At 43.5% G+C, this 6,616-nt stretch overlaps 1 protein-coding gene across 10 annotated transcripts in view; it reads right to left on the reverse strand.

The window, feature by feature from the left end:
* Positions 1-6,616, reverse strand: part of sulf1 (sulfatase 1) — a 123,603-nt gene that overhangs the window by 22,557 nt on the left and 94,430 nt on the right. The gene's annotated exons all lie outside the window — the stretch shown is intronic.

Here is a 6,616-nt window from a genome sequence, read left to right on the forward strand (position 1 = left end):
TGGAAACATTACAAAAAGGAAAACGGGGGGGGGGGGGGTGATGTGGGCAGTTTTAAAGGAGTAGAACAGAGAATTGCATTAAATCCCTCTAGGAACATTTAAGCACATTTACTTCAGAGAAATTGTGTGCATCTGGTTACAAATCATACTCAAACACAACAGTTTATCCATAAACAGAGACGCCAAGGAAAACTTAGCCAACAGTTCAAACATGTGTTGGATCCTGACTGAAACCTCTCCCCTGAAAACAAAATCCCTCAACATAGACTTTACTGACCTAAGACGGGAAAAAAACAACTAAATCACAGAAACCAGTGAATGAAACCAGTTTAAACAACAAAAGAGCAGCCAAGATGTAGAAACACAGATCTCACCTCAGAGAATCCCGTAAGTCTCATTCTGTTTGGCCTCTTCTCATATTATCCAAGTACTTTTTTCTTGTGTTTTTCACTCTCTCCTTCTGTGTCAGACAACACACACTCACACACGGAAACTCTCTATCACTGCTGGAGAGCTGTTGTTCAGCTAACTGTGCTGAGACTGCGCCATTGGCTGTCTGCGCTCGAACACCCACAGCCACTCTCCTGTGCCAGCCAATCGCGGTCCGCCTTCCACCTGTCACTCAAAAGTCACCCCCTGGTGAGTCAAGCGTGACAGAGAGCCGGTTGGGAGGATGGGACCACACTAGGGAGGAGGGGGTTAGTGGGCACGGGAGGCGGAGATAAGGTTCCGCTACATTAACCCCAGTGCCACTGTCGCCAATCACAGATTACCACTGAGTCATTATAGCACTTTGCAGCCTCTTGCTCACATACAATGTCATGAATGGTCATAAAAAGTCTGCATTTCACTTGCGTCAATGCCAGGGACCAGTGTAAAATATATACTACAGCTAAGCCTCAGAAGAGCCTAGATATTATGTCGATAATTATGCCATCACCAATAGAGAGATCAGACTTGTTTAAATTAGTTCCAAACGTTGATCCCTAAATCCACCGTATTATTATAAGATTGAGTGCCCCGGTAATATGGACAAAAATACAGTGACGATTTAAATTAACAGGTAACTTTCAGTGACAATAATGTGTGTGGAAGAATGGTTTGTGACAGTGAGATGTACTATGACGCTGCAACAATGAGTACTCCATCACTGCCTGTGAAAAAGTGCCTTATGGACAGCCGTCCCACCGAGTGGCACCATACTGCTCGCTATTCTGAGTTAATGGCCTGAAAACAAATGGCAGGTCTATGACACCTGAGCCTGGTCAAACCCCACTGGGTGGCTCCGCCCTTACCCTCATTTCCACAAAAGGGCCAGTCCCCATTGGCAAAGAGTAGAAACAATAAGCTAAAATAAGTGATCATTTTTGGTGTCTGACTTACAAAGGAAGGCACTCTGGATAAGTGTATTAACATTTTTTAAATGCTGACATGCTAATTATTTGTGTCATCAATGCACCATGTTGATATGTAGCCATAGTCCTTAGACAAATATTGCCTACTTGATGATGAAAGAATGACCAGATGGATAAAGCCTAGCATGATATACACTAAGACCATTGTCACAGATCAGACCTTATCATAATGTTTATTTGTGCAAATTATCTAGAAAAATTCTACATCTTGCTTTCACTGATGTGCTAAGACGGCTCTACATAAGATAACACACAAATGACCTCCAACCGACACATCAAATGGGTTTTCATATTCTTTTCCTTGCAATGCATCGTTTATCTGTTTTCCCTGTGGCCGTCCGTGATGAGAGCTCTTATAGCTCCAGACGGAGCTGTAAGAGCAGTCCGGTCTGTCATCATTTCAGATGAGCAGTGTCCCAGCCAGCGAGCCCAGTCATCGTGACAGCCCTGTGCAAACACTGGCGCCGTTTGCACAAACACCCCTCCAGTGCAGGGTGGCAGAGTGCACAGAATCTCACAGTGAATTACGCGCGCGCACACACACACACACACACACACACACACACACAAAACAAACTACTGTACAAACATATGGTGACATGCAGAAACTCATAAGACACTCACACAGAATGCTCTCTCCCACAAAAACACATTATCCGGCAGTGAGGGTCCAAGTCCTCCTACATAAATGGGAAAGCTTCCCAGAAACAATAGACGCAGCCCAAATCTAGACAAAACTCAAGTCGCTATTTCTGTCAGGCAGTGGAAGACTCGAAATCAACCATAAGCCATTCAGCCAACAAGTGTAACGCTAGCACCCAGCACAAATTCAATTTTACATGCCAATGGTTCTGAGCAATAGCCGCTTCATGCAAACTAGAGAGGTGAGAAAACAGACAAGTAGGTTCATTGTAGAACCTGATACAAACCTCGTGGTGGTGCTGCTGATGTGATTAGCTATAGTGGTATCAATAGCTACACTATTTGAAACTGACTGAGGTGGCAGGGCTAATAAAGTGCCACACATAACCACCAATAGGATGTGTGCTGAAGTTACGCAGGCAAAACGCCACAGCTGCTGCCACGGACTAGAGCAGACCTCCCTTTGTCCTTTGGGCTACCTCTCACCCTAACTCAATTTCACTTCTTTGATCCACTTTCCTCACGAGGTCATCTGAAGTTCAATTATGACCAAAAGGATTTCTAGGATTTCTTTGACAGCTGTCCATCTCAAAGTCACCCCTCATCAAAGGAACACCACAATTATTTATTTATGTAGCGTCCTTAGTAACCTGACTTTTTCATGTTAATGTGACATATGGAGCTTTAAGCTGCTCAAGAGAATGACCAGCTAAGTGACAAGAGCAGTGTCTAGAGATTAGCAGCTGCCGTTTGTAGAGCAAAGGTAGATTGATGTCAGTTGGCTGTATTAAGACCTATTGCAGCAAGTTTCCTGTCCACATGAAGGAAAACTACAGAGTCACTTTCCTCACAATCAAAATTACAATTAAGGATATTTCTTCTTTGCATATTTCAGATTTTAAAAAAACAAACTTTGAAGCAGTCTTAAGTCAAAGTCAGTGGCTACAGATAGGGCAACGAGGATACCATTAACGTGTTCTCTGGGCTGTGTTGAACTGGATCATTCCTATCTGCCCGGAGTATGTATGCAAGCACATACACAAAAATACACAGTATAGCCACTCAAAATAGATGTAACTGCTCTAGAGGAAATAAGAATGAAGGCAAAACATGGTGTGAATATCCATGGAGTTTTACTGAAACCCCTGCTCCAGATTTGAAAGTTGGAGAGTATTTAAGATTTAAGATTCTCCAGGTTGGACAGTTTAAATATTGCTTTAAGCATTGGTGGTTATAAGGATTAACTGCATCAGATTAACTGAATTAGATCAGTGTGTTCAAACACAGTCACTTCTGAGTGTTTTGTTTTGTACACACGCTTACAAAAAAGTGTTATCCAGAGTTCTTGCCCTCAGGCACACACGCAGCAGAGAACTTACCCAGTACATCCTGCTCTAAACAATGCTAGATATATTCAAAACTAAATAAATACAAGAAACAATATGAGCAAATATGCTAAAATCTGAAAGTTAGTATACAGTTGGCTTCTGACCCTCTGGTCTGTTGCTGCCACTGCTTCTTACCTCTAAAATCCGAGTTTAAATGCATGTTGCCAATTTCAGGAACCCCTTGAGAAACCCCTATGAGAAAAATGTCATTTTCATAAACCCTTCGTTTTGAATGAGTCATTTATTTATGTTATCTAGCGTGATATAAGTAGAACAGGCTTCTTCTACACATCTGTGGAACAGACAAGAGGTCTTTATTCCTGGATAGAGTCAGAGGACTAGGAGCACACGGTTTCTCTTTCCTCATTGTTTTGGAGGATTAGCACTAATGACCCTTTAAATGAGCCTTTACTGTATTCATCATGGTTAAGCTGGGGGAGGAATATTGGGGAAGGATGGGAGGAACGTAAAATGCCCTGGGGTTCAAAGGACTGGAACAAAAAGCCCACTATGAAGTTTTCAGACACACAGCTGCCAGATATATAAAATATGTGCAATTTTCAGATTAATGGCCATCAACACAACAGACTTCTAGCACACCTCAACACCCTACTAATCTTTACTTTCATGCTGGTGATGTTTTTTTCCCTACTTTACTTGCAGAAAACAGCTCTTTCACTTACTCTCCTTTGGCACATGCAGCATTGCTCAGTGATTTGGTATGGCTGCACAGACCACTGTGCTTTGTGCGCCGAGTAAAGCTGAACATAATAGAGTTGCTGCTTGGTGTAACCATCCAGGGCAGTACTCTTTGGATGGTTGGCAGTTGTGCCCTCCAGTTAGGGCCTCAAACCACACACCCTGCTGCACCCTGACCCTCCTCTGACCCGAGTGGTAATATGGCTTTGATGGTGGCTTGTTTAACCTAACCTCAGCAACCTGAGGTTTCCCACACACAGGGGTTAAGAAGGGAAACTCTGAGGGAAGAAAACATTTTAGTGGAGGGGGCTCAGCGCAGAGGTATGAAGGTAACAAAAGTCTTGTAAAAGCCTGGTTTGTGATTGGCCTGCGTATTTATTTCAGCAATGGCAGCAACAGGCTGCATCTGGCTTAGGTTCTGTTCAGCCAGCAGTGGCAGTCTATACATTTATCAGCTGTCACTAAAAAACAGCAGACGCACCGAGAAGGCGCATAAGGAAATTCGTCTGTGAAAAACACACTGACAGAATCCATGTATCCCTTAAAGCAGGGTATTTATCCTCTAATGCGTGTCTGCCACGGACTTTGAATCTTGTCCAAGTTAACATGGAGAGTTTGGAGGTGAAGGGGTTCACCTTCCCAAAACAAGATGCAAGTCAAACCCAAACCAGATGCCATGCCCCACTAAAGTAAATCAGTCATTCATAAAAGGGCCTTACTATTAAGGACAATGGCCATTTCAAAGCACCTCAAATCCCCTCTTGTTCCTGTCCATTCTCTCTCTCGCTCTCTCTCTATTTGCCCAGTCCATCTCTAAGGCAGCCAAGTCACAGAAGAACAATGGCAGAGAGGGGGGAATTAAAGTCTGATGGCACCGTTTGAATTCTGTAGGCTCCACTGACTAGCAATGACGGCAAAGGCCTTTCTGCATACAATCACAACTTTGTGCAGGTACTCCACTCAAACGTCTTCCATGAGAGAAAATACACATTACAGACAGTAGAGATACAGTACATGATTGCAAACTAAGAGACAAACCAAAATACATGAGACATTTTTCAGTGCACGCTGATTGCTCCCTCTCCATTTCAGAAGAGGAAAAAAAATGATTATGGCGAGACCTTAGATTAAGGTTTGTCCAAATAGTTCTGTAATCTGAGGGATTTCAGCTGGTCTGTTGCCATGAGGACCGACAAGGGCCTTTTACACTGAGGAGGGCCTGTGTCTGGGCCCGCTGTGCCCGGCAGGCCAAGGGCAGCACATTGTACCCACCGAGACCCGCCCGTCAGCCACACTGAACCGACTGAAGGAGAGCTCTGTCCCAGTGCACTCACTTGGCTGTGGGTATGCACTCGGAAAATGCTCAGACCTTGGTGTTTTCGGACTCCTACCTCTACTGATTTGTTTGACCAAAATGCCCAAATTGGTGTAGGATCTATGACAAAATTCCAGTGAGAAAACGAAGCGCAAGGCAGCGAGGAGAGCTCACTGGCTCTTTGTTCCAACATGTTTATGGCTACACAACTCTTAACATTGACAGGCGAATGCAGGATCTTCGTTTTCGTCCACATTACAAATATAAAACTTCAGATTTTATAGCTAGAAATCATTCCCCTCCACTGGTATGCGGTGTGTTTGGGGTACAACGCTGGCCACTTTAATGAAGAAGAATGGCCTCAATTCAGTGAAATGTGAACCTGGAGCGAGTGCACTCACGGCCATTAGTTAAACCCCTTATGTTTCTCTCAGACCTGGTAAGAGACCCCTTTGTAGTGCCAAGGCTGCCAGGCCACCCCATCAATATTATGGATGCATCTTAATGTATAATTAAATGAATCCTGGTACAAAAGACTTCAAAGTGGGAATGGCTTGCGGGCCACCAGGTGGTCTGTTGGAAATCATGAGGAGGTTTTGAGAACCCTAAGAGGGAAATGATTAAAAAACACACAAGGTCATTTCAGAAATGGGGAAAGCTGCCTGTGTTTATTTGTGCATGTGTGTGCGCATGCGTGTTCTTGTCCTGAAGGTGGTGTATATTTAAGTGTTCATATCCTATAGACGCCCTTTTTTGAGGTCTCTATATCTAAGCAAAGGCCTCATGCTGGTAACACAAAAAAACGGGGTTTAGGGTCAGTCAATACAACTGCTATCATTATGTTCAGTGCCCTGATGGAAATTTAAGATATTCCAAGAGACCAGTCTGTGCCCCTGCCATTCAAAAATCAGTACTGTATAAATGTGCTCTTCTTAGATAATGTAAGAAGAACAAATTTATAATTAATTGTATATGAAAAAACTGTGCATAATAAAAATGAACATCAAAATACATGATCCCTAATGTTTATCTGTACTTTTCTTAAGACATATACTGTTCTTCCAGGAGGCTTGCTTTTCAAGTAAGGTTCAATTTTACAGGTGGAAAAACACATTTACCATTCAAGGGGGGAGGGGGGGGGGGGGGGGGGGGGGGGG

This window comes from Micropterus dolomieu, linkage group LG01 (genome assembly GCF_021292245.1).
Source record: "Micropterus dolomieu isolate WLL.071019.BEF.003 ecotype Adirondacks linkage group LG01, ASM2129224v1, whole genome shotgun sequence".
Taxonomy (NCBI): Eukaryota; Metazoa; Chordata; class Actinopteri; order Centrarchiformes; family Centrarchidae; genus Micropterus; species Micropterus dolomieu.